Genomic DNA, 17,174 nt, shown 5'->3' with positions numbered 1-17,174 from the left:
AAGTCTTGAATCTTACATTTTAATGTAAAATAATTTTTTTGTATCATGACCAAGTTGACAATGAAATTCACAAAAAGAATTATTATCAAAGCGAGGTGAAGTTGCATTGGAGGGGTCAATTGGCTTTATTGGAGGAAGTTTAATAACATTTCTTTGTAACAACTGAGACATGATGCTATACAAATATTCATTCAAAGGAGTAAATTCTCTCTCTCTTGAAAAATTTAGAAATAGGAGGCACACCTGTTGTAGCATTCACATTGTTGCTATTGATGGTGTCATTGAATTTAATGAAGCTTTTGTTTGGTTTAAACTTCGCAAATGGTTGTTGAGCACTCTCACCCTTATCACTCAGAGTCATAGGAGTAGATTGATCCATTTAGCTCATAGTCAGTTCATAATTGTGAAGTGTTGTGCACAACACAGAAATGAAGTAAAGTCATTAAAAAAAAAAATTCCTAATGTATTTTTGCAAATTAGAAATAAAAATTCTTTGAATATCATTATCAGGCACTGGAAAAGAAATTTGAGAACACAAATGCTTGTATCTACTAGTGAAATTAGTCACTTTTTCTTTAGCGCCATGTTTACAATGCATTAAATCAGTCAAAGTAATTTTAGGACCTATGTTGTTTTGAAATTGTTGAATAAAAGCATTTGCTAATTGTTGAAAAGAAGTAATAGAATAAGAAGGCAAAGAGCAATACCATTGTAAATCCTTATCTCTTAATGTTCTAGTAAATAATTTGGCAAGCAATCATTGATCATAAGCAAAGTCAATACACAAAGTTTGGAATATTCAAATGACATGCGTTAAGGATCACCTTTTCTATTATAGAGTTCCAATTGAGGAAATTCAACATCTTTAGGAGGGACAACTCTAACAATATCAAGAGAAAGTGGGCTCACAACATCAAATGTGGGCACACTAAACTTGGATTGACTTGTAGAAGCAATTTGTTGTTGCAATGAAGACACGGTTTGAGCAAGGTTATTAATGGTTGCTTCGGTTGAAGAATTTATGTTAGACATGTTTGATTGATAAGGTGGTGTGATGTTATTGAAAGAAGGCATTGATTGAGAATAAGTTTGTGGAGCACTATGGTAATTAGGCATAGGTGATGATTGAGTAGGGAATGGGACACTAAAAGGGGGAGTAAAATTATTGAACGAATTGACCCCATGTGTCACATTGATTGGTTGAGAGACAATAGGAATACTTATTGAAGGCATAGATAAATATGGAGGATTGAATGAAGAAGAGGGATTTCCCCCATGACTAATGGTTGTAGGTATGGAATTTTGAGTTGAAGTAGCCATGATGTTTGAAGTGAAAGTAGGAATATTAGCCATAGAAGTGTTCAAAGGAATAGAATGATTGATTTGTGTAGAAGATTGTGAATAACCTAAGTTCTCAGCACAACTCTTCATAGGCATAACATTAGAATCAACAATGTGAGCAATACAACACAATATATCAATTTCATTATTATCACTTTGAATCATGTGTTTTAGACCTTTAATTAATGGAAGAGATTCACTATTAGGATATTCTTGGGACATCCATTGTTGGAAATTGTCAAATTGATTGTCCAATTTTGAAATTTGATCCATGAAAACTCTAGTTGAAGCTTCTTCCTCATCATGGGAATCATCAACTGGGTAAGTAGAGATATTATTAGGATGGGAAGAATTAGCAATATCCTTGTTATAGAAGTCACCCAAATTAGGCTCCATCTTGTCGGGAATTAAACCTTGGGAAGCCCTAATTCTAATGTTTTGTCTAATAGGGATAGTCTAGGTAGGACTAATAGTTGTAAAACTCATGCACTAGAGGGAAAATTAGAAATTTGTATTTAAATTTTGAATTTTGGGAACAAAGTTTGCAAAATTGAATAATGCAAAATTCAAGAAAATGATGATGATATAAATTGAACTTTTTGGAAAGAAGAAATGACACAATCTCCAAGAAAGATTTATAATTAATAAAAAGAGATTGAAATTTAAAATTAGGGCTAAAGGGATACCACTTAATTTCAAATTTAAAATTGACAAAATTAAGATCTTAAAATTAGGGCAGATTATAATTAACCACTTAATTTTAAATGTTTCCTTGGAAGTTGTAATGTTTTGGATTAAGGCAAAAACAGGTTTTGAAGGGGCCTTGAAACCCTTTACAAAATGATTCCAAGAGGTATAGAATCAGAAACCAACATCCAAAACAAAATGGGCTGCAAGGATAGGCATAAAAATCAACAGCCAAAGAGATAGCAAAGGCCCAGTTGGGCACAAAAAGATAGTAGAAAGACCAAACGCAGACACAGAAAGAACCAGCAACAAAAAACAACCCGATTACATTAGGATTTTGAGGGTCTAAGCGACCTCAGCCTCAAGGGCATTCATGGTATCAACAACAACCTTCATAGCTTTATGGTCCAAATTTTGAAAGGCTACCTTTTTCTTCATGTTCACTCGGGTCCTTTTGCAAGGTCCTTTGCCACTTTGAGTAGCCTCAACTTCATCACCAATAACAATAACAGCCTTATCCGGTTGTTCTAGACTATTCACCATGGTATTCAAAACCATTGCAGGTTGTTTAACAATTTTGTGACTGCTAACCATAATGGTCTTGAGGGTGTCCTAGATCTTGTTGTAGCCTTCCTCAACTTGGGTGATGCGTTCCTCCAACCTTTTCTTCAGTTGATCAACCCCTTCCCCTATTTTCTTGATACACTCCATGACCAAATTCTTCTCATCCTCGGTCCAATTCCCTTCATTATTTATATTACCAAGAGAAGAACAAGCAGGGAGAGAATCCATTTTGCTTCCCAGGCCTCTTTGGTTAATCTGGATCTCTTTAAGTTCATGAAACAACCACTTGAACAAACTAAAGGTCTCAGTTGCATGACCACAAGCCATCCCCAACACATTTTTATAATCTTGCCTCTTATCATTTAGCTCATCACTTTTAGGATGAAGATCTGCAATACTAACCACACCTGCATTACCAGTCTCCTTATAGGATAGAGGAGAGGTTGGGATATTAGGGTTATCAAGGTTCTTAACATCATCTTCCTTCTCACTAGAAGAGGGGGAGCCATTCTCAGCCAAAGTAAGGGAGGAAATAAAAATGTTCTTATGACCTTTCGAACCCTTCTTCATCTTGGGTTTAGAGCTCGAAGGAATTTCCATTTTAGCTTTTTTCAGGGGAGGGCAAGTTTCATCAGACCCAAACCCAGAGGCATCATTATCAGACTCTCTCGCACTAGTCTCATCAGTCTCAGAACAAATATGGATAAAATCCTTAGGGGGAGGAAGAGAACAGAAATGGGCATCAATAAGGACCAGCAAGCCTTCATGCATGATGGAAAACTTAGCAGGGTTCTTATAGTGGTCACTGAAATTAGCCCTACGAGTAGACATGAGGTAGAAAGGGAAATATTTTTTTACACCATGGCGGAAATGATTCAGAATAACAAAGTGGTGGCCATACACCCTAGTATACCAACCATCCAAAGTAAGGTAATTCATAATTACCTTGAGAAGCTTTTGCCAGAAAGACTTGATGACCACAATATCATAGCAGTTGGCCATCTTCTTAATAATTTTAGCCCACTCCTCCTCCTCCTTGGGTAAATTTTGCACAGCTTGCTCCATGTACACCCTATCTTTGTAATACTTCATGCCATCCATAGATAACTCAGTGACCTATGCAATAAGGCCTTCATCAACCAAGACCCTCCAACCATGAATAAAAATCGTCCCATCCTTCCATTTTTTAGCAAAATATCTCGTAACATCTTTATTTTTCCCTTGAAGCCTCTCAATGTATGTAGTGAACCCACCTTTCTTTAGAATGCACCATAGCTTCTTTTCATTCTTAAGATGCACACAGCTAGGTGACTCAATTATTTTTCTCACACCACCCATTTTATCGAGCTCTATGTAATACTCTTTGTGACAAATTGCCTGAGTTAAAGAAAACCTCCAAAAAAAGTATGAAATCACCCACAAAGCATGCGAAATAAATTTGCATCGATTCTTGTGTCCTCTCTAACCACTTATCTCAGAACAGAAGGTATTAATAGTTCGTGAAACACTAAAAGTCATTATAGCACTAGTAATCATTAAATTTACTCCCCTGACTTTGCTCGTGGAGCAGATGCATCGCAAATTCTAAGTCCAATCTCTCACCATGGGTCCTACAAAGTTAGGCTTTACATGTCACTCCCCTGTTGGCAAGGAAGTCAACAATCACATTGGCTTGTCTGTAAAAAATGGACAAACGTGCATTTATCAAAGGTTTTAATAACATCTTTATCTTTTTTCATCCAAATATCAACATTACAAGCTGGAGTTGAATTGCCCTTAAGGTAGTTGATAATGTTCTTTGAGTCCCCCTTGACCTAAGCAAGCTTATAGTTGTTCTGTTTTGCAAGTTTTAAACTATAATAAGCTCCTATAGCTTCAACAATATTATTAGTCTGTTTACCCAGAGGGAGAGCAATAGTATAAATGAAGTTTACGTAGTGATCCCGTATTACCCCACCACGACCAGCTTGACCAGGGTTCCCTCTATCTACACCATCGAAATTGATTTTGACCCTTCCTTGGGGTGGGAAGTTCCAACTAATTTTTTCCTTGGGGTTGACCTTAGGTGTAACCATATGATGATCAAAATCCCAGTCCTTGACAACATTGGGTTCATACTCCTTAAGGATACCACTGTGAGAGAGGACATTGGGGCTAACAACTGAGAGGTTATCAGAGATGGCTCTAGAAATTTTCTTGAAGATGAAGGGAGATGGATATCCTTGAAGATATGATTATTACGTTCTTTCCATAAACCCCACGCCATGTGAGGAAACACAAAAAATTAGAGTTTCTTTATGAAGGGATTTCTTGACGGTGGGTTCCATTGATGGACGAACTCTTTAACAGCTCCTGGTAAAGTCTAGCAAAGATCCCACATCTGAAGCACTAGTCCAAATCTCGGAGGTGTAAGAGCAATGTAAAAATAGATGGTCCATAGATTCAGCCACTTGTAATCACAAGTAGCATCTATTTGGAATAGAAAAGCCCCTCTTAAAAAGATTGCCAATAGTTAAGATTTTATTAAGAAAGAGGAGCCAAAAAAACATATTGACCTTAGGAGAAAGGTCCTTAATCCAAACTTTAGAACACCAAGGCACATGGGGTTCATTACAGACATCCGCAGAAGCCACAAAAAACTTCCCATTAGGATTGAATTTCCAAATTAGTTCATCTTCCACACCTTCCTCCACACCAAAAGAATTTAGAAAATTTTTCAATTGGGTGAAATAAGGATTAATAAAAAAAAGATTAACCCACTTACCCTCCTTCCAATATTCAACCACCATAGTGCCAAGAGAAGCCACACAAAGATCCCTTAAAGATCCCAAAGTAGGATTAGAAGCAAGTGAGTGATTCTGGATCCAACAATCATCCCAAAACCAGATATTTCTGTTAGGCCCAATATGGAAAGCTAATGTAGTGAGAGGGGAGGGGTGAATCAGTACTTCAAATCCTTTCTTTAACAATATATTTACTGTTATGCATAAACCAAAAACTGTTGTAACATAACATAAAGCTAAAACAAATGAACAACAATCATACATGATTCACTCCATAACACATATATTTTGGTTATGCAGAAACTCTTGGTTAGAGAGAAAAACTACGGTGGGGATGGCACCCACAACTTCACTACTGCAATAATAAAGGGTGCTCGGTTAGAGCTACATGTTTAGCTATTTATGATAGCTTACCCTATTAGGAGTATCAAGATCGTTAGATCTACCTTGCTAAAGGATTTTACAACACTTATTCTAAATGGTGCACCTATTTAAAAGCTTTACAATTTATAGACTTTGTTAGAGTCTTTTACCCTGTTAAAGGTTTCTCTTACAACTTCAAAATATTACAATAAAATCTTTACAAATATCTACAACTTTACATCTGAAATGCTATAGTAGATTCTATGTGCTCAAAATGAGATTACCTTGCTTATAGCATACCTCGGTAACCCATAAAATAACTCGGTAAACCCTTCGGTTTACTCTGTTCCTTGACTGTTCTCTAAAATCCTTCTCGGTGACCTCTGTGTCTCTATAACAGTCATAACACTCAGTGCTTTCCCATGATTTTTCTTTTCACATATGTCTGTTTTCACACTCATACACACATACCTCTATATCTCTATCTTATCCCAATCCATGCTGTATAAATAGATCTCTTATGTCGGTGATCTGGTTCATTGCTTTGATCTTACAAACATGATTTATCGAATGAATAACTATATAAAATATTTCATTGGATAGATGACCTCAAAATCATACACAATCTTTAAGTGCAATTTCCAATGTGATAACGGTTCTTTGTTCCTCGATCTTGTAACACGTTTCCACATGTGTGTCTAGGTTCAATGAATCTGGTAACACATTTCACTCATTGTATATCAACTCGGTGTATCATTATTGCTACTCAGCAGACATACAGTGTTACTCAGTAGACAGCTCGGTGTGTACTGGGCTCTGTGACTACTTTCTTCTATAACCAACTACTCTGTGCTTACCGACTAAATGTTTCGGTAGTAGTAACCGAGTAGAGTATATAGAATGACTTTGGACATAAAACTAATGGCAACTTAATAAGTAGTAACAATCTCCCCTTTTGACATTAGTTGAGATGTTTGACAAAACTTATTTCAAACTCATAACTCAAAAATCTATATACTTTCAAAATTTGACTAGACAAATAGTATATACATTTGTCAATAAAATAGTATATTCAGATATACTCCCCTTATCAATATATTGTACAAAACTCTGATTTTGCATGCTCGGTGATCAATGTTCTGTATTAACTACTCAGTTGTCACTGCTTCTTCTTGTCAAAATTAACTGTGCATTTGGATACTCTATTCTACTCGGTATACTTCCCTTGTAATACTTTGATACTATTCTCCCCCTTTTTGACAAACATCAAAACTTAGTTACCATTCGGTGGAGGCAACTGGTCAAAAATGGATTTGTACTTTGTCCTTGCATCGGTAAGAGTGGTAGAGAGGGCATCCTTGACACTATCCATGAGTGAATTTTGAGCTATAATGTCAGCTAACAGTGAAATTAGTCCATCTAAGGTGCTTCCCTCTTGTTGAGTGGATAGGGAGGTAGCCTTGTTGATCTGATCTTGGACGAATGAAAGATGAGGAATGAATAATGTCTGAAGAGTCATTATATCCATCCTGATCTTGTGCTCTTCATTCTTAAGTTCCAATTATTGAGCCATGAGCTTTTGTAGCTTTGTATAAAAATTTTGAATAGAGTTTGGCTCAGTGGTCAACTTATTTGAGAGATCAGTGATCTCTTTCTCAATCACTTCTGTTTTATTTTTGATATCCTTAATGAATAAAGAGAATGTACAGAGTTTTTGAAATAAATAGAGAATATTCTTGAGTTCAGGGGACAACTCAGCAATAAAGTTGACAAGTTTTACTTTGCCAATAGCAATAGCTTTCTGTACCTCTTCAATCATTTTAGTAGTGAGCTCTTTGTCCTTCAATTTTCTCAAATATTCAGATGCGTCTACTCCAAATGTCTCAATTTTAGTTAGGAGTTCATCCAGTTCAATATGGATGGCTGCATTTGTTGTCACTGTAGCTTCAGGTAGCATATCTATTAATAGTGCTTTCACCTTCTGAAGTACTTTGTTTTTCTTTTGAATAGCCATTTGTTTCTTCTGTTCAGCTTTGGCTTTGCATAGTTCACCAAATTCAATGAGTGCTTGCCCTTTTAGTTTAGAAATGTCAACATTCGGCAACACTATTGGTTTTAACAAATCTAATTTGAAACTATGCTTTTCCATTTTCTTTTCTTTACCTTTCACTGGTTGAACTAACACAATGGCTTGTGAGGCTTGTTGACCTTCGGTAGGTTGCTCAATAGAGGCAACAATTTTGTCAGTTCCTGTAGCCTCTATTTTCTCCTACGGTGCTTCTGTGCTTGGGTCCTCAGTTGTAATATTTTTAGTGCTAGAAGGAGCTTGAGAGGTCTATTCTTTGGTGGCCTGAGAAGTAGTTTCTCCTTCTGTAGACTTGTGACCTTTTGGTCCTTGTTCAGTATCCTAAGGGGCCTCGGTTGAAATAGGCTGAGTGACCGGAGGATAGGGCTGAACTTGTTCCAAAACTGACTCACTGGATACCAGTTTGGCATATGCATTCCCTTCAATCATTTCCTATTCTTGTCCCTCGGTGTCCATGATATCCACATCAATTTGTATAGTGTTAGCAGGGTCTTGCTCGGTGATATCAGGATCTTGTTCGGTAACATCAACTGTTTGAACTTCAACTTGCTCACCATCATTCTTAATTCGAAAGATTTCCTACCATTTTTCCTTTGTCTCATTCTCTACATCCAAATAAAATCCATTCATCAATTTCAAGGCTCTTTGCTTGACTAAGAAGTTTGAGTGGTATTTTTTCAGATGTTTACTTATTTCATCTACCGACATGTCTGGAAAGAGATGTACCAGACTTCTTTCTCTCATCTTCTTTTCTGAGTCCATGGTATATTTCCACATGTTATCAATATGCAAATACAATTCTTTTGGAAGAGAGTTAGTTACTGTTGGAATTATGTGAACCGGTATGTGGACATAATTACATTGTAGGTTGTCATTGATGTCAATATGTTGAAGAGGTATGAACCAGCACATGTGTGAACCGGTATAACACTGTGAACCGATATTTGTGCCAAAGTGAAGTGGTGTGCTTGTTCAAGATGAATCGGCATATGCTTATGGGAACCGGCACATGGAAGCATTGTATGACTACTGGTTGGTAGTCTCAACTTTAGGGTTTCCGGTTGAAGTGCTTCAAGCCTGTATGGCTCAACCAGTGATCTTTGTGTGATGATTTAGCAGTATAACAAAGAACAGAACATGTTGCCACATAAGCCCTATGTGCATGAAGGATCTTGCATGAAGAAGACTATCCCTATCCACCTTGGGAATGTGCAAAGTTTATTAAACGGTGATAATGCGTGATGGGTTATTAGCCACTATGAAATCGGTGGATAATGGATGATGGAGAATGTCTTGAGATTGATTCAAGATTGTTGCATTTAATGCAGTATGATCCAACGGTCAGGATTGAACCATTTGAATTGTTTAACCTAACAGGTTTAGGGTTTAGGGTTTTTGCTACCGACCTGTTTGTTTCCTATAAGGTCGATGTTGTGTTTCTTTCAAATGTTGTTGGCAAAAGTTGTATATGTGTATCCAAGGGAAGAGATATGTGATTCTTACCAAACCAAAGGAGAGAGGAGATACCTACAAAGTGAATGTGTAGAAGGTGAAGAGGAGCCAAAATAGATCTACATTAGCATTGAGTGCTGCTACCAGATCATTGTAATTCCCGTTGATCTTTAACCACTTCGATAGTTGTGAAATCCCTTAATAGGGTAGCCTTAACCAGCTTGATACAAATCCCTTAATAGGGTAACTCAAAGTTATTGAGTTCTGGGAAGCTATAGAGCTCTAGAGATCCTTTAGCTATTGAGTTCTTGAAATCCTCTAACAAGGTAACCCTTAACTAGGTATTGTAGCCATCCCTTAACTGGGTGATCCCTAACACGATCGGTTCCTAGCAAAACCTATTGTAATGTCTTTAACCAGACAAGGCTCCTAACAGAGCGGAATTCTAAAGAGTTCAAAAAGTAGCTTGTGGGTATTCATCCCCACCGTGGTTTTTCCCAATTGGGTTTCCACATGAAAATATGTGTGTCATGTGTGATGCTTTTATCTTGTGATGCTTTGTTATTGCCTGTTAAGCTTATGATGGTTCAGTGTTTTATGCCTGTCTATAAAACATATTGAACTAACTATTGTGAAGATCAGATGATAGTTTACCTGTTCATGCATGAGGGTGTAATGGTACTATAGTATTGGGCTAAGAGGTAAGCTAAGAGAGTAACCAGTTTATGATTGTTTTAGTTGTTCTAGGTCTTATCGGTTGCACTCTGTTTCAACCAGTGTCATTGTTTGCCAGTCATTTGGAGTATTTGCTGACAAACCGGTTTTGGACTGTATTTTTGTTTGTACTGATTCACCCGCCCTCTCAGTACCGGTTTGGTACTATTCATTTATCATTGAGTCATCAAATGGTATCAGAGCTCTCTAGGTCCTCTGTGTTGTAAGCTTAACCGCTTGAGGTAAAGATCCTAGTCAAATGATGAAGAGGGAAGGTCCAAAGTTTAATAGGGAAAATTTTGGTATATGGAAAGATAGGATGAAGATATTCATCAGAAGCATGGGTGCTCAACACTGGAGTTATGTTGAGAATGTCTATGTTGTCCCTACCAGTACTCTCACCGATGACCAAAAGAGAGAGATACAAGAAAATGGGCAAGTCATGGAAGCCCTTATTAGTAGTCTATCTGACATTGAGTTTATTGATGATCAGGACAAGGTAAATCCCAAAGAGGTATGGGATGCTCTTGAAAATATCTATGGTGGTGATGAACATGTAAAATAGGCTAAGGAAGAAAGCCTAAGAGGGAAGTTTGAAGATATGTGAATGGTTGAAGGTGAGACCATTCAGTAGTATGGAATAAGAATCAAAACAGTTGTTGGAGAAATCAAGAGTGCAAGCACTGGTAAAATAGAAGATCCCACAGTGGGAAGAAAAGTCCTGAGATCCCTATTGTCGGTCTATGCAATAAGGGTTGCTATTATTCAGGAGCTGAGATCAATAGACAAGACTAAGGTATCCTTGGACTCCATCATAGCCAAGTTGACAGCCTATGAGCTAAATAGTTTTGATGGTAGTGTTCAAAAGACTGAATCAGCTTTTAAAGCCTCTGCTATACCATCCAGAAAAGGAAAAGAAGCTAGCACTAGTGGTGAATGTAGACAGAGCAGAGAAATGGATGATGAGGAAATTCTGATGGCATTTGAAGATCTCCTTGCCAGGAAGCTTCCTAAAGGAACCGATAAATACAAAGGTAAGCTACCTTTGAAATGCTTTACTTGTAACCGGATAGGACATATTGCTATAAACTGTCCTAATGGCGATAACAAGGACAAACTAGAAAGGTTCGGGAAATTCAAAGGAGGAAACCAGAGAAACTATTTTGTGACAGTTGATGAAGGTGTCACAGATGAAGAATCAAAGGATGAAGAAAATGAAGATATTGTGTTTGTTGTTGTCAAAGAAGATGTGTCAAATAAGAAGGCTCTTGTCTCCCAGTTTGATAATTCCAATGAGTGGATCATTGATAGTGGTTGTTCTCACCATCTGACTAGTGACAGGAGCAAGTTTCTATCCTTGGAGGAGTATGATGGAGGTGTGGTTCGCTTTGGCAATGATGCACCATGCATGGTCAAAGGCAAAGGGTCCATCTCTCTGAATGGAAAGAGCAGTGCTGACAATGTGTACTGGGTTGATGGTCTCAGACACAACCTTCTAAGTGTTGCCCAAGTGAATGACACTGGCCTCACTTTGGAATTCAAGAATGAAGTTTGCAGAATCAAAGGAAAAGATGGTGAATTGGTGGCCACTGGCATGCAGACCAAAGGTAACCTATTTCATCTTAATGCAAATATAAGTACATGTCTTATGGCTAAGTTTGATGATAGCTAGATATGGCATAGGAGACTCTACCATGTAAACTTTGATAACATTGTGAAGGCTAGTAAGATCAAGGTAGTTAGAGGGTTGTCGATGCTAAGCAAACCAGATAATACCTTGTGCAGAGAGTGTCGATTGGGGAAAATGTCTTCCTCAACCTTTAAAGGTAAATCTTTCACTGCTGACAACTTGCTTGATCTTGTGCATACTGATTTGTGTGGTCCTATGAAAACTAGAAGCGTGCAGGGTGATAGGTACTTCATGATTCTCACTAATGACTACTCAAGAATGATGTGGGTCACATTCTTGAAAGACAAGTCTAAAGCCTTTGTGAAGTTCAAAGCTTTCAAAGCATTAGTGGAGAAGGAAAGCGGTAAAAGGATCAAGTGTCTCAGAACTGATCAAGGAGGGGAATTCCCTTCCGGTGAATTCAATAAGTATTGTGAAGAATTTGGCATCAAGAGGCAACTGTCTGCCCCCCGGACTCCGCAGCAGAATGGCCTAGCAAAGAGGAATAACCAGACTGTGGTTGAAGCAGCTAGAACCATGTTGATTCAAGGAAAGGTAGCTCACACCTTTTGGAGAGAGCGATGAGCACTGCAGTCTATATAATGAACCAGGTACTCATCAAGAAAGGTAAGGACAAAACTCCTTATGAGTATTGGACCGGTAAGACACCTGTGGTTAGCTACTTTAGGGTATTTGGTAGCAAATGTTACATCAAGAGGAGTGAACATCACGACAAATTTGAAGCTAAATGCAATGAGGGAATATTCCTAGGATATTCCACCAAGAGTAAAATTCTCAAGTGTTACAACAATAGGACTCGGAGAATTATGGAAAATATCAATGTAAGAGTTGATGAATCCTCTGAGAAAACTAAGGAAACTGGCAGTGAGCAAGCTATAAATGAACTGGTTGCAACCTTCTAGGAACCGGTTGTCAGTCAACCAAGTACCAGTAATAGTGTTCCTGAACCAGTGAATGCTGATACTGATGGAGATGAGGATGAAGAAGAAAAGCATGAAGAACCAGTCAAGACCATTCCTCGGTATGTCAAGCTGAATCATGATCCCAAGCAGATCATAAGAGATAAGGATGCAAGAATCCTTACAAGAAGAAAGATCAGAGAAAACTCATGTATGATCTTTGAATTTGAGCTTAAATCATTCAAAGAGGCACATAAAGATGAAGACTGGATCAAGGCAATGGAAGAGGAACTTGACCAGATAGAGAAAAATGGTACATGGTCCTTGGTACCCAGACCAAAGCATAAAAATGTCATTGGCACCAAATGGGTGTTCAGAAACAAGTTGAATGAGGATGGCACAATGATTAGGAATAAAGCTAGATTGGTGTGCAAAGGATATGCTCAAGAAGAAGGAGAAGACTATGGAGAAACCTTTTCTCTTGTAGCCAGATTGGAAGGAGTTTCTATGCTTCTTGCATATGCATCTTTTAAAGGCTTCAAAGTATATCAAATGGATGTAAAATCTACATTCCTAAATGGTGTACTTGAAGAGGAGGTGTATATTGAGCAACCAGATGGGTTTGCCCTATCTGAAGACAGTGACATGGTATGTAGGCTACATAAAGCCTTATATGGTCTAAAGCAAGCACCTAGGGCATGGTATGAGAGCCTACATTCCCATCTTGTGAAGATTGGATTTGAGAGAACAAGTGAAGATAGCAATATCTACTTGAAGTCTGAAGGAGATCAGATCCTGATCTGTGAGGTTTTTGTTGATGACATCATCTTTGGTGGAGATGAGAAGATGAGTCATGAGTTTGCTGATGAGATGAAGAAAGAGTTTAGATGTCACTCATAGGGGAGATTAAGTTCTTCATTGGACTTCAAATCCAGCAGATGAAAGATGGAATCTTTATCACTCAGTCCAAATATGTCAAAGAGGTGTTGAAGACCTTTGGCATGGAAGATAGTAAACCGGTTGGTACACTGATGGTGACTGGTTGCAAATTGTCAAAAGAGGATGATTCCACACTAGTTGATGAGAAGGAATACCGATCAATGATTGGTAAGCTGCATTATGTAGTGCATAGCAGACCAGATATTGTACATGTAGTTGGCATTACTGCAAGGTTCCAGAAAAGTCCAAGAGAATCCCACTTGGTTGCAATCAAGTGGATTCTTAGGTATCTAAAGCGAACAGTTGACTATGGATTGTGGTACCCATACAGCAATGATTTCATTCTGAAAGTATTCATAGATGTTGATTGGGCAAGTAATGTGGATGACCAAAAAAGCACAACTGGTGGTGCATTCTTTCTCGGTGGTAGACTGGTCTCATGGATGAGTAAAAAGCAGAGTTGTATCTCTCAGTCTACAGCAGAAGTGGAGTATGTTGCAGCTTTCATGAACTGCACTCAGACAATCTGGATGAAGCATGTTTTAAATGGCTTCAAAATCCCTGTATCTGAATCGGTAAGTATATCCTATGATAACACAAGTGCTATCAATATTTCAAAGAATCTGGTTTTACATTCTAGAACCAAGCATTTTGAGCTTAAGTATCATTTCTTGAGGGAAAAGGTTCAGAATAAAGAGATTGCACTGAAACATGTTTCCAGTAAGGAGCAGTCAGCAAACATATTCACCAAGCCTCTCCCAAAGGCTACATTTGTGCATTTAAGAGGCGAATTGGGGGTACTGCCCCTTTAGGAGGTGAACTAAAAGTATTTGTTCCACATCAGTCAGGTATTGCATAGTCAATTTTTTGTTGATTGATGTGTTGAAGGATGCTACTCCTCAGGGGGAGTAGCATAATGGAACAGGGATGCTTGTGCGTCCACTTTGGCATTTTTGTCAAAGGGGGAGAAGATGTCAAGCGGAGAAGATATCTCTATATATTGGGGGAGAAAATGTGAAGCGGAGAGATATCTTTGTATATTGCCATCAATGCCAAAGGGGGAGATTGTTGGCATTATGTGAACCGGTATGTGGACATAATGACATTGTATGTTGTCATTGATGTCAATATGTTGAAGAGGTATGAACCGACATATGTGTGAACTAGTATAACATTGTGAATCGGCATTTGTGCCAAAGTGAAGTGGTGTGCTTGTTCAAGATGAACTGACATATGGTTATGGGAACCGGCACATGGAAGCATTGTATGACTACCGGTTGGTAGTCTCAACTTCAGGGTTTCTGGTTGAAGTGCTTCAAGACTGTATGGCTCAACCAATGATCTTTGTGTGATGAGTTAGTAGTATAACAAAGAATAGATCATGTTGCCACGTAAGCCCTATGCACATGAAGGATCTTGCATGAAGAAGACTATCCCTATCCACCTTGGGAATGTCCGAAGTTTGTTAAACGGTGATAACGCGTGATGGGTTATCAGCTACCATGAAATCGGTGGATAATGGATGATGGAGAATGTCTTGAGATTGATTCAAGATTATTGCATTTAATGCAGTATGATCCAACGGTCAGGATTGAACCGTTTGAATTGCTTAACCTAACAGGTTTAGGGTTTAGGGTTTTTGCTACCAACCTATCTGTTTCCTATAAGGTCGATGTTGTGTTTCTTTCAAATGTTGTTGGAAAAAGTTGTATATGTGTATCCAAGGGAAGAGATACGTGATTCTTGCCAGACCAAAGGAGAGAGGAGATACCTGCAAAGTGAATGTGCAGAAGGTGAAGAGGAGCCAAAACGGATATGAATTAGCATTGAGTGTTGCTACCAGATCATTGTAATTCCCGTTGATCTTTAACGACTTCAATAGTTGTGAAATCCCTTAACAGGGTAGCCTTAACCGACTTGATACAAATCCCTTAACAGGGTAACTCGAAGTTATTGAGTTCTGGGAAGCTATAGAGCTCTGGAGATCCTTTAGCTATTGAGTTCTTGAAATCCTCTAACAAGGTAACCCTAACCGGGTTTAACCCTTAACTAGGTATTATAGCCATCCCTTAACCAGGTGATCCCTAACAGGATCGGTTCCTAGCAGAACCTATTGTAATGTCTTTAACCAGACAAGGCTCCTAATAAAGTGGACTTCTAAAGAGTTCAAAAAGCAGCTTGTGGGTATTCATCCCCATCGTGGTTTTTCCCAGTTGGGTTTCCATGTGAAAATATGTGTGTCATGTGTGATGCTTTTATCTTGTGATGCTTTGTTATTGCCTGTTAAGCTTATGATGGTTCAGTGTTTTATGCCTGTCTATAAAACATATTGAACTATCTATTGTGAAGATATGATGATAGTTTACCTATTCATGCATGAGGGTGTAATAGTACTATAGTATTGAGCTAAGAGGTAAGCTAAGAGAGTAACTAGTTTATGATTGTTTTAGTTGTTCTGGGTCTTACTGGTTGCACTTTGTTTCAACCAGTGTCACTGTTTGCCAGTCATTTGGAGTATTTGCTGACAAACCGGTTTTGGAATATATTTTTGTCTGTACTGAGTCACCCCCCTCTCAGTACTATTTTGGTACTATGTGTTCATCATTGAGTCATCAGTTACTTCCAATGGGACCAATCAAAATTTTAGAATTGTGCAGATGACAGCTTCTTCTATTTGTCTCTTTTCTGCATCAGATCTAGATTCATATTTAACATATCTAAATGATCCAAATCCACCATATTGCTTTATATTAGCACAAAAGTTATCAACACTATGTACTTCTTCCTTTTTTCTCTTGACAATCTAAAATTTGCTTGGATCTTGAGATTCGGTGTCACTAGACTCTTTAGTCAAAATGAGTCTCCGAGTAGATTTCTTATAAGTTTTTGTTACCTTTGGTGCGGCAACATTCTTTGGTTTCTTACTCGGTGACGCTGCAGATGATGTTGTGTTTGGGCGCTTGACTGAAGGAGTCGGTGAAACCTTTGATGTATCCTATTTCTTCCTTTTCAAAACTTTCCCTTTAGGCAATTTGGTGCTCAATGTAATAGCTGCCTCTTGAGATTCAGATTCCTCCTCAGTGATGACTATAGTGCCTTTGATAGGTGTGGAGGAAGAACCTTCACCAAATTTCTCCATTAATGCCTTGATCATTTTTGTTGCTTTCTGTAGCGTCCTAAAATTGCGACACTTGCAATTTCGACTGCATTTGGGTCTTCACGATGGTGGCGCAACACGGAACCTAAATGGAGACCCCGAAACTTGTTCATGACATCAAAAACTGCATTTTTCAGCACCCTGGCCTGATCCTCCTTGCACCCTGCTGTCCCTGGAGGTGGGACCATGGTGCCCAGCGCCCTGGTCCTTCAGGACTAGGGTGCCTAGTGCCCTGGTCCCCCAGGACCATGGCACCGAGCGCCCTGGTCCCTGGCCCTATTTTGGGCCCGATCTCTTTTGGGCATCGGGTCTTTATGTTTGCAAATTGGAAAATAATATTTCCTGGTCGGCCTAAGGTCAGGAAAATCAGTCTTTCAACCCTAATTGACAAGTATATAAACTACATTTCCTCTCCCATTTTGGTAGAGGGAAAAAAGGCAGAAATGATATTCAAGCATTGAAGCATTCAAGCATTCCTTCAAGCAATTGAGCATTCTAA

At 38.4% G+C, this 17,174-nt stretch overlaps 1 pseudogene; it reads right to left on the bottom strand.

The window, feature by feature from the left end:
• Positions 1–3,708: 3,708 nt before the first annotated feature.
• Positions 3,709–17,174, bottom strand: part of LOC131044910 (metal transporter Nramp1-like) — a 71,879-nt pseudogene continuing 58,413 nt past the window's right edge.

Source organism: Cryptomeria japonica, chromosome 1 (genome assembly GCF_030272615.1).
Source record: "Cryptomeria japonica chromosome 1, Sugi_1.0, whole genome shotgun sequence".
In the NCBI taxonomy this organism is placed as follows: domain Eukaryota; kingdom Viridiplantae; phylum Streptophyta; class Pinopsida; order Cupressales; family Cupressaceae; genus Cryptomeria; species Cryptomeria japonica.
This window is presented reverse-complemented; position numbering and strand designations above follow the sequence as displayed.